The 17,408-nt window shown below is 38.6% G+C and overlaps 1 long non-coding RNA gene across 2 annotated transcripts in view; it reads right to left on the reverse strand.

The window, feature by feature from the left end:
• LOC131519871 (uncharacterized) overlaps window positions 1-17,408 on the reverse strand; it is a 47,962-nt gene that overhangs the window by 26,167 nt on the left and 4,387 nt on the right. For both annotated transcript variants that reach the window (XR_009265837.1, XR_009265838.1), the window contains exon 2: window positions 6,965-7,062. This is a non-coding gene — a long non-coding RNA (uncharacterized LOC131519871). The remainder of the gene's footprint in view (window positions 1-6,964; window positions 7,063-17,408) is intronic.

Here is a 17,408-nt window from a genome sequence, read left to right on the forward strand (position 1 = left end):
TCTAGTTCGTGGGTTCGGGCCTCATGTTGGGTTCTGCGCTGATGGTGTGAAACCTGCTTGGGATCCTCTCTCTCTGCCCCTCTCCCTTGCTTGTTCTCTCTCTCTCTCAAAATAAATAAACTTAATAAGTAAATAAATAAATAGTTCCACTTCTACTGAAACACGAGGTAGTAAATAAAGGATGAGGACAACTGCAGCCAAATTTGTAGGTGCAGAAGCAGGAAACTGAGGGAGTACCAGTCTGATGGCTTCTATTTTCACTTAAAAGTAGGAGGTGAGGCATCTGTTGGGATGAGGGGGTGAAATGTTTGGAGGCTTAGAGGAGTGAAAAAATGAAAGGCTGAAGAAAAGAGAGCTGACTAGGGAAATTAGAAGGAAATCTACGTAATGTTGATTTTCCAGGTGGGGTTTAGGATCATGAATATATTGTCCAATGCACCAATCTGTATAATGGTTGTTGGCTCTTCTCTAGCAAATATTTAATAGTTCAGGTGTTAGTACGTTAGTACACAGATAACAGAGACAAGAGACCTGCTGGACAGAGACAGCACATATTTTAGGATTTGTGGGCCATATGGTCTCTATCATAACTATTCAACTCAGCCTTTGTAGTGTGAAATCAGCCACAGACAATATGTAAATGAATGAGCCTGACTGTATTCCAATAAAACTTTATTTATGGACACTAAAATTTGAATTTAATGCAATTTCTTGTGTGTCATAAAATATTCTTACTTTGAATTTTTTAACTAGTTAAAAATGTAAAAATAATTATCAGCTTGTGAGTCACACAAAAACAAGCAGCAGGTAGATTTGGTCTGCAGTGCCCATAGTTTGTGAACCTCTGCTCTAGACCATAGCAGATTAGAAAAAGTTGCACCCTCAGGGAAGGACTACCCCAAGACCTTGAATAGAGCTTGGGTTGGTTTCTATTTGTTCCTTTTGTAGGGTGCTCTTGTGTAATATACAATATGGATCTCTTTATGTGATGGTCCTTGCAGTTAGTCTGTTGGGTGATATAACAAAAGGAAACAAAATATGGGCATTGAGGATACTGGTACAAAATGCACCACTGCAGTATAAACTGGATAGAAATAGAAATGAAGGTGGAAAGGAGCTGATAGACACCTAATCCAGGGGGTCAAGGACAGTTAAGTCTTTTTTTTTTAACTTTTTTTAACATTTTTTTTTTTAACATTTTATTTATTTTTGAGACAAAGAGAGACAGAGCATGAACAGGGGAGGGTCAGAGAGAGGGAGACACAGAATCTGAAACAGGCTCCAGGCTCTGAACTGTCAGCACAGAGCCTGACGCGGGGCTCGAACTCACGGACCGTGAGATCATGACCTGAGCAGAAGTCAGCCGCTTACTCGACTGAGCCACCCAGGCGCCCCAAGGACAGTTAAGTCTTAATGAGCTCAAGGAACCGATTGATAACAGAAGTGACTAAAGGAAGAATCGGAAGGAAGATCAAAGTCCTGGAGTGGTATGTTGGCATGTAAGATTTTAAGAATGAAAGAGCTCCATGTTGATAACAGGGTATGGACAGCTCACCCAGGGGTCAAAGTCTTTGATGGGAAAGAGGAAATTGACCAAGTTGTCAATAAGTGATAGTATCAACAAAGGTTAGAGGTTGAGGTCATGAATCATAAAGGAACAGTGAGAGTGAAAATGCAATGACCTGAAAATGGTTCGGGGACAAAGGGAAGATCCATCAATTGCTCTATCACATGGCTGACACTCCCTGGTTATCTCCCTTTCAAAAAGTAGCTTCTAACCTGTTGCTCCTATACCCCAAAGAATTAGGTCCTTCAAGAACCTTTTCTTTCTTAGAACTTAGAACCATAGAACTGATCTGGCAGGAAGACAATCATGAAGAACCTTAGAGGCTAACAGATGAAGGAGCAGAAAACTTTTGCTTCATTATATTCACATTTTCCAATTGCCTACTGAAATCTTCAGTTAAATGTATTAGAGTCTTCTTAAGCTCACTATGTCCAAAATAGAACTTAATTTCCTCCTTGACACACTCTACCATTTCCCCCATCTAAATGTTTTGCTTCCCCTTGAGTACACTCTCATACAAGGACCAACCCTTCCTGCCACAATTCCCTTCATAGCTATCCTTAATCCATCCGTCTTTACAGCCACTGTTACTCCTTGGCTTCAGGCTTTCATCATCTCTCACTTGGATTATTATAACATCCTTTCAATAATCTCCCTAATAACCCTAGGTTTATTTACAATTTTCATAAGCTATTTCATGTTGTTTTGCATTAATTTTGACTTCTATTTAAAAAAAAATTTTTTTTAACGTTTATTTATTTTTGAGACAGAGAGAGACAGAGCATGAATGAGGGAGGGTCAGAGAGAAAGGGAGACACAGAATCTGAAACAGGCTCCAGGCTCTGAGCCATCAGCACAGAGCCTGACATGGGGCTTGAACTCACGAACCGCGAGATCATGACCTGAGCTGAAGTTGGACACTTAACAGACTGAGCCACCCAGGCGCCCTAATTTTGACTTTTAAAAAATATTGCTTTGGGGCACCTGGCTGGTTCAGTCAGTAAAGCATGCAACTCTTGATCTTGGGGTCGTGAGTGTGAGCCCCACTTTGGATGTACATTTTACTTAAAAAAATTAAATCTTAAAAAATATATTGCATTAAAATATCATTTATCTTGTGTACTGAGTCTTTTAGTGCCTTCTTAAATTGTGCCTACAAAGCAAGTGCTTCATTCATTTCACCCTTGTCCCAGCCTTCCTAACTACTTCTGTCTTGTCTCTTGCAATCTGCTTTCCATTCAGCAAAGACAGTCAACGAAAATACATATGTAGTCATGCCACATTTCTGTTTAAAATTCTTCAATGGATCCCTCTCAGTTTAATTCAACAAGACTTAATGGTCTCTCCTTACTATTTTAGCCTCTTTTGTAGATTTCTTCCTCCTTTATTTATCATTACCATGACTACCATTATGCGTGAGCACAGAATGAACACATTGTTTTTAGAACTTTACATATATTATCTCATCTTATATGATAAGGTGGGGTAACTACTATTACTTTATTTATATATCATTTCATAGGCAAAGACACTTAACTATGAGTTTCTATAATTCCCTTCATCTAGGTCTCTTTTAGGCTTTTCCACATGTTTCCACTGCCTGGAAGACTCTTCGGTTTTCTTCTCTGGTTACTTCCTGTGGTAGGCTGAATAATGCCCTGTTCTGCCACAAGGACATCCATATATGCCAAGGAATATATGTGGTCAACAGAAGTAGGAAAGGTCAAGGAACAGATTCTTCCCCAGAGCATTCAGAAAGAATACAATCCTGTGACTCCTTGACTTTGGACTTTAATGTCCAGAACTGCAAGAAAGTAAATTTGTGCTGTTTTTTTTTTTTTTTAATTGATATATAATTGACATATAACATGTTAGTTTCAGGTGTACAACATAATTATTTGATATTTGTATGTCCTGTAAAATGATCACCATAAGTTTTTTTTTAATGTTTATTTATTTTGAGAGAGAGAGAGAGAGAGTAAGTGGGGAAAGGCAGAGAGAGAGAGAGAGAGAGAGAGAGAGAGAGAGAGAATCCCAAGAAGGCTCCATGCTGTCACCACAGAACCCCATGCTAGGCTTGATCTCACAAATCTCGAAATCATGACCTAAGTCAAAATCAAGAGTTGGAAGTCTTAACTGACAGAGCCACCCAGGGCCCCACAATAAGTTTAATTAACATCCATCACCATACATTGTTACGTTTCTTTTTTCTTGTGATGAGAACTCTCTTAACGACTTTTTTTTTTTTAATTTTTTTTTTAACGTTTATTTATTTTTAAGACAGAGAGAGACAGAACATGAACAGGGGAAGGTCCGAGAGAGGGAGACACAGAAGCTGAAACAGCCTCCAGGCTCTGAGCCATCAGCCCAGAGCCCGACGCGGGGCTTGAACTCACAGACCGCAAGATCGTGACCTGAGCTGAAGTCGGACGCTTAACCGACTGAGCCACCCAGGCGCCCTTAACAACTTTCAAATATACAATACGGTATTTTTTTTTTTTAGTTTTTTTTTTTAACATCTTTATTTTATTTTCAGAGAGAGACAGAGTGCGAGTAGGGGGAGGTGCAGAGAGAGAGGGAGACACAGAATCTGAAGCAGGCTCCAGGCTCTGAGCTGTCAGCACAGAGCCTGACGTGGGGCTCAAACTCACAGACCATGAGATCATGACCTGAACCGAAGTAAGACACGCAACAGACTGAGCCACCCAGGCTTCCCTACAACATGGTATTATTAAGTATAGTCACCATGCTGTACAAATGTGTGTTGTCTTAAGCCACTAAGTTCATGGCAACTTGTTACCACAGCGATAGGAAACACTTCCTCAGGGAAGCCTTTTTTTGATCTCCCCAAACTGGATTAGCCACTCCTCCTCAATGTTTGCTCAATTCCCTGTCCTTACCTTTCCCACAGCACTTGCCTTGCTGCATTGCATTTCCCTGTTTGAAGCCCATCTCTACCGCAAAGCTGTGTGTTGTCCAACAGGGATCACATTATTCCTCTTCTTCCCCAGAGCCTAACTTAAAGATACTGCTGAGCTGTAGCTCAGTAGGTATTTGTTGGATGAATGAACCCTCAAAAAGGGTTAAGATTATGTATTTATAATAAATCACGTGGAGTGACTAGTACGTTTTAAATGCAACTGAATTGGTCTTCCTAGCAAGAACAATAAAAAAATCAACGCACAGAGCGGACTTTTTCCTAAGTGCCCCATGAACATCAAAGTAAAGTGGTTACCTTGACAACAAGGAGAAATCTGCTTTTCTTAGAGAAATGAAGTAGCAAAGCAAGAGAGAGTGAAATAATTAAGAAATTTTGAGGTTTAACAGGGACGTTTAAGTTTTTTACATAATGAGACATATGCTTCGACATGACATGTGTGCCAGCTACCATAAGTTTTTGTTCATGACAATAGTGAATTAAATGTGACTGTACTGGGCTTGCTACTATTGGATATGATTCCAACATGAGTCAGGGCCACATGACATTTTATTTATTATTTTCCTTTTGTTGTAAATCTTTGGTGTGCTCTAGTTTCACCATGTAATTTTATTTTATTTTTTAAATTTTAATTTAATTTTTTAAATTTTTATTTTTTTAATGTTTATTTTTAAGAGAGAGAGAGAGAGAGAGAGAGAGAGAGACAGAGTGCAAGCAGAAGAGGGGCAGAGAGAGAGGGAGACACAGAATCTAAAGCAGGCTCCAGGCTCTGAGCTGTCAGCACAGAGCCTGATGTGAGGCTCGAACTCACAAGCTGTGAGATCATGACCTGAGCCGAAGTCGGACACTCAACTACCTGAGCCACCCAAGCGCCCCAAATTTTTAATTTTATTTTAAGTAGGCTCTAGACCCAATGTGGCGCTTGAACTCACAACCTTGAGATTAAGAGTCACATGCTCTACTGACTGAGCCAGCCAGGCGCCCCGCACAATGTAATTCTAATATGCTGATTATGAAAAACAGAGGTCTCTCAGAATTGTGAGGGGTCCTTACAGAGTCACCTGAGTTTCTCTCTCATCTTCTACCTCCCCAACTGTTCAGAAGTCTGGTATTGCAAGGCCGAAGTCAAAGAGTTAGCTGGACAAGTTTTTGTCTGGAGACTCTAAGGAAAAATTAACTTCCAAGTTCTCCGGTGCAGTTGGCAGAATTCAGTTCCTTGTAGTTGTAGGAGTAAAGTCCCATTTACTTGCTGGCTGTCACTTAGGACTTGCTCTAAGCAACTAAAGGCTGCTGTTAGGTCTTTTCCCATGGCCACCATTGTTACTTCACAATATGGTATGTTTGCTTTCTTCCAGGCCAGCCAGACTTTGCCTTCTGCAACCAGCCAGAGAAAACTCCCTACTTTTAAAGAGTTCATGTATTTGGGTCAGGCCTACCTAGATAATCTCCACATCTCAAGGTCACCTCTGCCACATAAGAACATAATCACAAGAGGAAAAATCATATACACAGTCCTACGAATAGCATGCACAACAAATGGGTGAAAAATTTGGTGCCATTTTAGAATTCTGCCCGCCCCAGCACTACACATCAAAGTTGATCAGAATGGGAGTGTATGTTGAAAACAAATAAACAAAAACACCTAAGATTTTTCTCAGTACTTTTCCTTATATTCCCACAGAGAACCACCCCTTTAATGGCACTGAATTTGAACAACTTCACAATTACATAATTAATTTCATTCAGTCATAACTAATCCAATTCTTCCTGCATGACTCTTAACTTCAATTGGTTACACAATTAGCTTGCACAGGCTACCCTGCTGGCCAATGAATTCACATGAGCTAGCTAATCCATAAGACAACAAAACATTCTTTTGGAGAGCTAACAATATCAGCTGGTGGTTATGTTATTATGCTAGAGTTTTACAGGGTGCTACTATTAGGGGAAACTAGGTAAATGGTACATGAGACTCTTCTTTTACTTCTTATAACTGTATGTGAATCTACAAGTTTCATCTCAAACTGAAATTTCAAAGTAAAACAATCCGGTTTTTAGTGTGGTGTCAAATTATAGATGCCACATATCAGACTATCTGGTTTTGCTCTTTCCAGAATAAAAAAGTATGACCAGAGATAGGACTGGAAGGTTGAAAAGTAGGAAGTTGGGTTTGGAATTCCCTAAGTGAGGAATCTGGTAAGAGCTCAATGAATGATGAGCAAAAAGCTCCAGACAGGCTTTTCCCCAGCTGAAGCAGCAATTTCTAGATTTTACCAAGTGGGTAAATCAGCTATTCATATTTTGGAGTTTGTGCATTGTTTAGAAGATTAGAAATCCAAAGCTTTTGCTAAGTTTTTGTTCTATTATTCAGAGAAGCAGATATTTTAAGCAACAACACTGTGTTGTGACCACTTAACAGAGGAAGAAATTTAAAAAAGAAGCCTCAAGGAGAGAGTTACCTATTTTCTTCTAGACACCATTTCTGTGATTCCAGTCACCATCACCATGTGACAAGGAAGGCCCATCAGTATTTTCCTCTGTGTGGATAGGTTGTACCCTGGCAAGGTAGGAAGAGAGCTGAAATGAGCCTTTGATTCAGTCAATTATGATTTTGACGACAAAAAGTATTTTAAAATAACTATTAAACTTAAATTTTAGATTGTTACATAATGAAACATCACATAAAAGTACTATATTCTGTGATCAACTTTGTTCTCTAATTTATTTTTTCTATTTGACCCCAAGCAAAAATTTTCCAGGCAACTTTCCAATGCTGTCTACCAGCTATTTTTTCCTTACATCTTAGTTATTAAAACTTCATGGTTTGCTACTCTAAGTCTGTAATAATTGAGGAAGTGGACTAAGGTGTCCTCATTCTGCTAATCCCTGATTGTTTTTCACAAAATTACTAATCTTCAGGGAACATCTCAAACCATTATTTTTATTTCTGAGTCAGAAAACCAAAAAGCGGAGAAAGTTGTGGATAACAAGTGCTCTTGGAACATTAGACAATCTTTTATCTGGAAAGAGATGGATTTGATACATTGTCATTAAAAGTTCAGGGTGCCCCAAAGGTAGGATTATTTGATTCTCAATATACAACTTTTAAAAACTAAGACAAGGTTGACAGAAAAAAGTATAAAGGGTGTTTTTGTCTTTGTAGCTTACTCTGTGTCACGAGAATATTTGTATTTATGCAACACATCAGTTAAAGGATGCCCACCTTTCGTGGCCCTAAATATAAAAAACAAAACATTTTAGTTTGATGTCATTTGAGCCATCAAGGTCACTTTACGTGGAAAGAAGTGACTAGTTCATGACGATGGGTCCTGACCATGGGTGTACTTTTCAAACTTTGGAAACAATAAAGGCAATACATTTCAGCAGAAGATAGCTTTTGCCCTATTGGAATGCTTCTTGAGTCTACCTTGTTAGAGTCAATCTATCCTGCCATAGGATGTCAGGCAATGCAGAAGAGCCTGAGACCAGACAGCCAGTGCCGAACTGACAGATTTATAAGAGCACATTCCAGTGTAACCATCCTATATGCAGTCACATGAGTGGGCCCAGCAAAACCTATAGAAGTAAGGTAGACAGCCTGGATCAGAGGACCCAGAGAGGGTCCTGCAGGACCAGCCAAGAATAGAAATCAAACTTGAGCCAGGAACAAGTGAAAGCAGAGTTTACTGAATAGCTTAAGTGTTTGAGTATAGCAGACAAGTTTATGGGAGATTTGGAAAGGAAGGGAGAGTGAGTCTCTTCGTTGTGTGATGTTAGGGGTTTGTATCGGAAAGAGGTCCAGGTTATGTGTTCCTTCGGGAATTCACAGTAGGGTCTGATCAAAGCAAATGACAGGTGAACAATCGGTGTTATTTCATAAATTATTGCAGGTAGGGGATATTGATATCAGCATCGGTGGATGTTTGTTCAAAGCTAATGTCCTGGGGGGTGCCTGGGTGGCTCAGTCGGTTAAGCATCCGACTTCAGCTCAGGTCACGATCTCGCGGTCTGTGAATACGAGCCCCGCGTCAGCTGACGGCTCAGAGCCTGGAGCCTGCGTCCGATTCTGTGTCTCCCTCTCTCTCTCTCTGCCCCTCCCCCGTTCATGTTCTGTCTCTCTCTGTCTCAAAAATAAATAAACGTTAAAAAAAAAAAAAAAAAAAACCACAAAGCTAATGTCCTGGAACACATTTGGAATCCGGTTCTTCTTAGATGTTATCAGGTGTTTGGGGGCCTAAGATGAAATTCGGAGAATCATTAACTTTCTTGCTTCCCCCTCAGAGTGGGAACATAGCTTCTTTGGTTGATTCAGATGCAAGGTGAAATATAGAACATGAAGAAATGAGGCCCAGCAGAAAACCAGCAAAGATGGAGCCTTTCTAAACATGAAGTTGTGGGGCACTTGGGTGGCTTAGTGGGTCTAGCATCTGACGCTTGATTTCAGCTAAGACCAGGGGGGTCGAGGGATCTCTCCCTCTACCCTTTTCCCCAACTCACGTGCTCTCTCTCTCTGTAACATAAAAAAAAAAAAAAAGTAAAAAAATAAATAAAAATGAAGACATTTTAGTTTCCTTCTCAGAACCATCCAATCAACTCACAAAACTGTGAGCATAATGAATCTTGTCATATCACCAAGTTTTGGGGTGGTCAAAGCAGATTAAAATGGTTCAGGAAGACTTCACAGAACCCGACATGGACAAAACTAAATTTATTTTTCTTGACTTCCAGACTTCACTTTTTCTAGTAATGATGACACCATGCCACCATTTCTTTTACTCTGTTTTGAAACAGAGGTATGTGTTTTTTTCATTTCTGTCTTTCTTTCCCTGATATATAGTGTCTAATTCTCATCAATTCTTCCTTAAGAATTTCCTTCTCACCTCTTTTCTATTATATTTAGCAGACAAGTATATGGGAGATTTGGAGAGGAAATATGTTTATTTCCAAATATGTTTATTTATTTATTTTGAGAGAAAGAGAGAGAGTGTGTGTGCATGTGAGTAGGGCAGGGGCAGAGAGAGAGGGAGAAAGAATCCTAAGCAGGCTCCACACTGTTAGCCCAGAGCCCAACACAGGGTCTCCACCTCTCAAACCATGAGATCATGACCTGAGCCAAAACCAAGAGTTGGGTGCTTAACTGACTGAACCACCCAGGCGTCCCTCATGCCAATTTAATGACTGAAGTACAGCACTGATTTTTTTTTTTTAAGTTTATTTATTTTGAGAGAGAGAGAGAGAGAGAAAGAAAGAGCACAAGTGGGGGAGGGTCAGAGAGAAGTAAAGACAGAATCTCAAGCAGGCTCTGCAACCTCAGTGCAGAGGCCATGCGGGGCTTGGACTCACAAACTGCGAGAGCATGACCTGAATCAGATGCTTAACTGACTGTGCCACCCAGGTGCTCCCAGCAGGGATTTTATTTTGCTTTCAGTCTTCAGCAGTTCAATTTATGAGGTCCTGAATCCTCATGTAATTTATTGTAGCAAAATATTGTTCCAATTAGGCTTCTTTCCACCAGAAAAAAATCCTTAAATGGCTTCTTTTGACTACACAAGAATGTTCTTTATCTTAAGCCTTATCTATTGAATCACCTCCTTCCCAATTCTGATTGCTACATATATTTCCAGGTATATCCTATCTTTCTCCCAAGTTATCATCTTTCTCCAAAAAATCCCAACTCCAGCCAAACTAGCCTGATCATACTTTCTAGACTATGCCATAAGCATTCTTTAACATTTTTGCTGTTGATTTTTTTCTCAAATGACTTTCCACTTATCTAGAAATGTCCCATTCAAATTTTACCTTCTATATGAGGCTTCTTCTCTAATTATTCCCAAATTATTTTTTCGAACTCCTTTAATAATTTATTGTCCAAACCATTCAGTTAATACCCACTGTGGTCATTTATTACAGTTACATTTATTTTGTATGAATGTTTTATCTACACACCTGAATTGCAGCCTTCTGGAGATCAAGGTCTACATTTTATGCCTTATATAAATATAAAGTGTTATTAGCAATGTAATGCCCCCGATTTCGAATCCGAGAGACCACCAAGGAGCTGATACCGATGCAAATGCACAAGGGTTTATTTACAAACTCGAGCTCGGGCCCAAGTATACCCGACACAGCTGAGCAGGGACTTGGACCCCTAAGTTAATAGTCGAAGCAGTTTTATAGGGGCCAGTGGCCAATGAGATTGTAACACACACAGAAAGTTGCATAGTCATGTCAGTCCACACGCAGGTGGCCAATTGAATTAACAATTTACTCTACAGTAACTGTTTGAACTAGCCTATCACTCTGGTCAGAATTGGCGCGCAAGTTTGGCGGGCAAAAGGCGGGGTTTACATTCTTTGGCGGTTAGGGGTTCCGCATTCCTATTTGAGCCGGTTTCCAGTAAGGGTGTGCTCAGCGGCTTGACTAGGGTGGGGGAGTGTCTTATGTCACGTGGGGGTTATACATGAGATGGTGGGTGTAGCATAAAATGGAGTTAGTCTTGCTCTGCTTGTCCAGGGTTAGGGGATTTTTGTTAAATTCCTTGGGTCCCACAGTAAATATTGATATTGAAAGAGGCAGTGAGATTTGAGTAGGTAGGGAGAGAAGGTGCATTCTAGAGGAAAAGCAGTAACAAGTGAGAATATGTATGGTTTATTTCGGAAATGGGAAAGATAATAGCAAATAAAGGGTCAATTCAATTACTTAACAACAACAACAACAACAGCACTCAGCTATCCATTCTTTATCTCGCTTGCTTTTCTCCAAGGCACAGTGATGTTCATTTATGCCTCAGGGCTTTTACACTGCTGTGGAAAATATGATCACAGAAATAGAATTTTAAAAATACTTTGTTGTTTGCAAAAACTGTGTTACAGGAAAAAGAAAAGAAAAGAAAAGAAAAGAAAAGAAAAGAAAAGAAAAGAAAAGAAAAAAACTGTGTTACAGGAAGGAAAGAGGGGAATGTTTACTGACCAGAGGCAAATTATCACCATTCGCCAGTTCCAGGGTCTATTTTACACCTAAATTCTCCTCCCCATCCCCCAGTTGCCTAGTGGTTAGCAGGAGAGGAAATGCCTCAAAACATCCAGCAGGGTGGGGGAAGGGAGAGCCCTGTAGTCAAAAGTTCCTAAGAGCTCTTTGAAAGGGGTGCTGTTTGCATATATTTAAAAGAGCCACACAGCTGGTCAACTAAAACACTGAGGAACTACCATTTACCTGGATCTTAAATTTCTCCAACAACTGACAGGTAGTGCTTTCTTCATTCAACAAGTTCATTTATCCAACAAATATTCTCTGAATGTCCACTATAAGAGGCATTGTTCTGGGGGAATACATGCTTTATAACAAACAATAAACAAAAATTATATACAGAAGAGTTGAAAACAATTTTTACCATTTTTATAATATAAAAAAAAATATAATTTTATTTTGTGTGCTCTGAACAACAGCTTCAATTACATAAACCAAAAAGAAAAAAAACCTGGCAAACCTATAATGAAAATAAATCAGTCTATAAACATAATAGTTTATCATGGAGAAGCTAATTTCTTTACTGTCCCTTTTCTTCCTACATCTTGGTATTGCTCTTCTCTTCCTATTTTCAGGACATCATTGTCCAGAGAGTTATTGTCAAGTCATTCAATTTAAAACTGTCTCCCTATCATTTTTTTCTATCATCCTTTACAGTCTATGTACTTGCCCAAAGTTATAGTATTCATTTACTTGTTTATCAGTTTTTCCTCTACTAAAATGTGTTCTATGAGGGCAGGGATATCACCTTTCTAATTCATCATGATATCTGGTTCCCTCAACAGTTCCTGCCACAGAAAAATGTTGCTGAATAAATGAATAACTAAACAATAATTAACAATTGTTGGATACTTCTGTGTACTAGAAATGTTGAATGCATTATCTTAGTTCTCCCTAGAATCCTTTATTTTACAGGAATGGTGAGAAATTTACTCAATCTCACAGTTAGTAAATGACAGAGCCAAGATTTGAATCAGGGATGTTATCTCCTCATGAGTCCTTGGCATTCCATTGGACTTGGGAATCCACCAGAGCCTCTTCTTACATTTGTATATACATATATGCATCTATGTATACATTTTTTAAATACCTTCTTTTTTGTTAATGTATAGTTATTTATTTTGAGAGAGACTGGGAGAGTTTGAGCTAGGAGAGGCAGAGAGAGAGAACAGAATCCCAAGCAGGCTCCATACTCAGAGCTGCCAGATGCAGGGCTCTATCCCACGACCATGGGATCATGACTTGAGCCAAAATCAAGAGTTGGTTGCTTATCCAACTGAGCCATCCAGGTACCCTATGTCTTATGCATATATATTTTCAAGTAGGCTCTATGCCCAACATGGGGCTTGAACTCGTGATCCTGAGATAGAGAGTTGTGGGCTCTGTTGAATGACCCAGCACGGTACCCCAGGGGTATGTAATTGTGTTATTTCAATTAAAATATACTGAAATGCTTATTGGGCATAATGTGTCAGAGATGCAATGGTGGGCTGAAATGGAAGGTACCTGACTTCATGGAGCTTACATATTATGGCAGAAGACATTAGCTACTTGCATAATTAATTATCTAGCTACCATTATTTTAGTATCAGAAAGGATAACTTAAGGTACTTAGGACACTACATAACAGGAGAAGCTGACCTAGTCTGGGGATTTGGGAAAGTTTATATGAGGAAGCAACATTTGGGTTTCTACTCATCTTTCAGATTTCAACCCAAATGTCATGAGTATTCCAGATAGTAAAGTGAGTAAAATGCCCCATGGTAGAAGAACTTTTAAAATAAAGCTTTTATTATTATATGGATCTCTGAAATATAAAGAGTTAAAATTTCTATAAGACTGTTATTATGCCTGAGAAATGTGTATTTATAAATATTTATTTATTTATTAAATAATAAATATTTATTTATTAAAATTTAGTAAAAATTAAAGCACTAAAATTTAAAATTTAGTCAAAATTTTATCAAAATTAAAGCATCTAATGAAAATTGAAATGTTTCCAATTGTTTCCAAAATGTTCCTGCAGTTGATTTATTTACATAAGGATCTACCCAGGAGTCATAGACAACACTTGGTTGAATCATGTCTTAAATTCTTTAAAATATATAACTTTCACCACCTTTTTTTGCCTTGCAATATATTTGTATAAGAAACTGGGTCTTTTGTTCTATAGAATTGCCCATGTTTTGGATTTTCTGGGTTGCATCCCCATGGTGTTGTTTAACATGTTTGTCTGTATTTTCTGTAAAACTGGTAATTAGAGACTTGATCAGATTCAGGCTCAATTTTTTTTTTCTTTCTTTCTTTTTTTCTTTCTTTCTTTCTTTCTTTCTTTCTTTCTTTCTTTCTTTCTTTCTTTTTTCTTTCTTTTTTGGCAAGACTACTTCATTGGTGCTGGGTATGTCTTACTGTATCAAAGCAGAAGACATATAAGCCTGGGGTACGTGGGTGACTCAGTTGGTTAAGCGTCTGACTTAGGCTCAGGTCATGATCTCATGGTTTGTGGCTTCGAGCCCACATCAGACTCTCTGATGTGACCATGGAGCTGGCTTCGGAGCCTCTGTCCCTTTCTCTCTGCCCCTTCCCTACTCATGCTCTCTCTCAAAAGAAATAAACGTTTAAAAAAATAAATAGAAATAAAAATAATATACATAAGTACAATTTCTTTGTATTATTATTCCTCCCCTTTCTTAGATAAAAGACACTTGTTTTTTTCCCCTCTTCTTTTTAAAGCTTAGCTGGTATATTCTGATGATTACTCTATAATAGTATATAGATATTATTTTTATTTTACAGTTGTATATTATTTAAGTATGCAAAATAACATAGTTTATTCAACCAGTCTTTTTATGATGGGCATATGTGTTGTTCTTTGTCTTTTGCCATTTCAAAGAATGCTGCCATTAATAGCCTGTACACTCAACTTTTTGAGCTTTGTTAGTGTTTCTCTGGGATAGAGTCCCCCTTATTTTTTTTAAGTTTATTTATTTATTTTGAGAGAGAGAGTGAAAGTAAGTGGGGGAGGGAGGGACAAAGACAGAGGGAGAGAGAAAATCCCAAGCAGGCTCTGCCCCGTTAGCCCAGAGCCTGCACGAGGCTCAGTCTCATGTACTGCCAGATCAGGACCTGGGCCAAAATCAAGAGTTGGATGCTAAACCAACTGAGTTACCCAGGTGCCCCTGGAGTAGATTCCTAAAAGTAGCATTATTGGGTTAAACACAAATCCATACATAACTGTGCTGAATTTTGCCAAATTCTCTTCCATACAGGTTATGTAATTTTGCATTCCCACTAGCAGTATATGATAGAATCTATTTCCCCACAGCCTTTCTACAGAGTATATTGTCAAACTTTTGGATTATGCCCTTTCTGGTATGCAAGAAATAACAACTCCTTATGTTATAAATTTGCATCGTTATTATGAGAATTCTTTAATATGTTGTAGGGCCCTTTAACTATCTATAAACCATCTGTTTATATTTCTCCTCCATTTTCCAAAAGGATTTTAGCTTTTTTAGAAGCTCTTTACGTATCAGGGATATTCATTCTTTGTGATAGAAGTTCCAACCATTATGATGTGAGGAATACATTCAATTTTTCTTTTTTCCACACAGCATCAATAATTAAGAATTGGAACATGGTAGGGTTTTTTGCAGTTGAAAAGAGATCAATGCAGACAGCATAGGTCAGTGGAAGAGTCATGAAAAATAAAGTCATGTAAGATTACATGATCTTACAGACTCTTACAGTCTAGATTTTAAATTTTGGTTTTTATCTGAATAGTGGTAAATAGGCATGAAGAGTAATATGAACCAGGGGATGTTTAAACAAACCTCCCTCAGCTGGGGGAAGTGATGGGTCAGTTTCTTTATCCAAATGGGAGGCACTATAGAGATTATTTACTTGGTGGCCAAGACACAAGGGGAGTAACAGTGGGTAAGGTCCCAGGGTATGTAGCTGAATTTAAACTTGGAATATTATTCAAGTCCCAACATCTTTACTGATTTATTTTTTTAAGTTTTGACATCTTTCGTATTAAAAGATATGTAACTTATCTTGTTCCAATAGGGTTTCTGCAAGTATTGTTAAAATTTCAACTTCATCTGAACTGCAGTTGCTGTCTGCATGTATACCACCTGTAACATGTAAAACTACTCCCTCCTGTGGGAAGCAACACAACCTATAGCAGGTTTAAAAATTTCTTATGTAGCTATCTGGAACAGACCGAGTAGGTGTCATATCACAGTAGGCTGTGCAGGGCACAAGCCATAAACTCAGCTTACTTTTGTTCTTGCCATCAATTGCAGTAATTAGCAACCATTCCACTTGTCAGCACTCTTCTACTGAATAATGCTTCTCCACACTGGGAGCTGAATCTTGCTGAATGACAAATTCAGTAAATATATATCTCTAGCTTTGCTTTCCAGTGTACATTGTATAGATTACTGGGCTCCTCCCCTAAGAATAGGAAAAGATTTGAAGTTAACCTCAAGGGGTTAGGGAATTATATATCAATGTAATTAATTTAATTAATGTAAGTGTTAGTGTCTCTGTGAAGATAATGGCTTATAGGATCATAAAAACTCTGTTAGTGCCATCTAATGGGAAAGGAAAAATGGTATGTATAGGAGGAAGTATAGTGTTAACTTTTTAAGGGTCAGACATATAACTTGGGTCCTGGGAAGTGAGGTGAATTGGGACCTACTTCAGTTTGTAGATACTGAAATGAAACAATTTATTTGAACAATTCATTTGAAATGGAATAATTCGGTGCTAGGTGATAGATTAACACCAGGGGAAGAAGGTATAATCTGACTTTAAAAAACCCAACAAGACAAAAATAAAAACCTACTTCAATGTCTCTTGAATTTCAGAACATTTTTACTTTTTACATTTTATTTTATTTATTTTTTAAAATGTTTATTTATTTATTTTGGGAGTGGCCTAGAGCAAGTGAATGAGGGAGGGACAGAGAAAGGAAAGGGAATGAAAATACCAAGTAGGCTCTGCGCTGTCAGCACAGAGCCCGATGCTCACAATCTCATGAATCATGAGATCGTGACCCGAGCCGAGATCAAGAAATGGACGCTCAACCGACTGAGCCATGCAGGTGCCCCTGAACATTTTAATTTTTTTTTAATCTTTTATTTTTTAAGTATTTATTTATTTTGAGAGAGAGAGAAAGACAGCACACGTGCGGGAGGGGCAGAGAGAGAGGGAGAGACCAAATCCCAAGCAGGCTCTGGCACTGTCAATCCACAGCCTGATGTGGGGCTCGATTCCATGAACTGTGAGATCATGACCTGAGACAAAATCAAGAATCTGATGCTCAACCAACTGAGCAACCCAGGCACCCCTGAACATTTTTACTTTCTTATAAAGAAAAGGGTCTGACAAGAATAAGGGAGTATCCCCTGATCTTTGGCAAGAAATTCCTCTAAAACAGAGTAATGCAGAGATTACGATTTTAAAAGATCACTTGGGCTACTTTATGGTGAATGCATTAGATGAAAGCAAGAGTAGAAGTGGGGATTCCAGTCTTCCAGGTGAGAAATAATGGTGGAAAGTAGATGGATTTGAGAAATTAATTGGGCATCAAGAGTAAAGAAGAGGAAGAGTCAAAGATTATTATCAATTGTGGCTAGAGTTTTCCACAAAGGCCTTAAGTAGACTTAAGTGGAAAACCTTTAGGCTTTGCAGTACAGGCACAAGTAGGAGGGCTTGTCCTGATGCTGGCACAATAAGAAAGTCAAGGCCTATAACCTTTTAATTACACCAGGTTGACATGGCCCACCAAATGCACCGATACTGATACAAAGCAACGTGTTCCCACTTCAGTAATCTTCCAATCTAGAGAAACTTTAAATTATTGTGGCC

The sequence above is a fragment of the Neofelis nebulosa genome, chromosome 8, assembly GCF_028018385.1.
Source record: "Neofelis nebulosa isolate mNeoNeb1 chromosome 8, mNeoNeb1.pri, whole genome shotgun sequence".
NCBI classification, from domain to species: domain Eukaryota; kingdom Metazoa; phylum Chordata; class Mammalia; order Carnivora; family Felidae; genus Neofelis; species Neofelis nebulosa.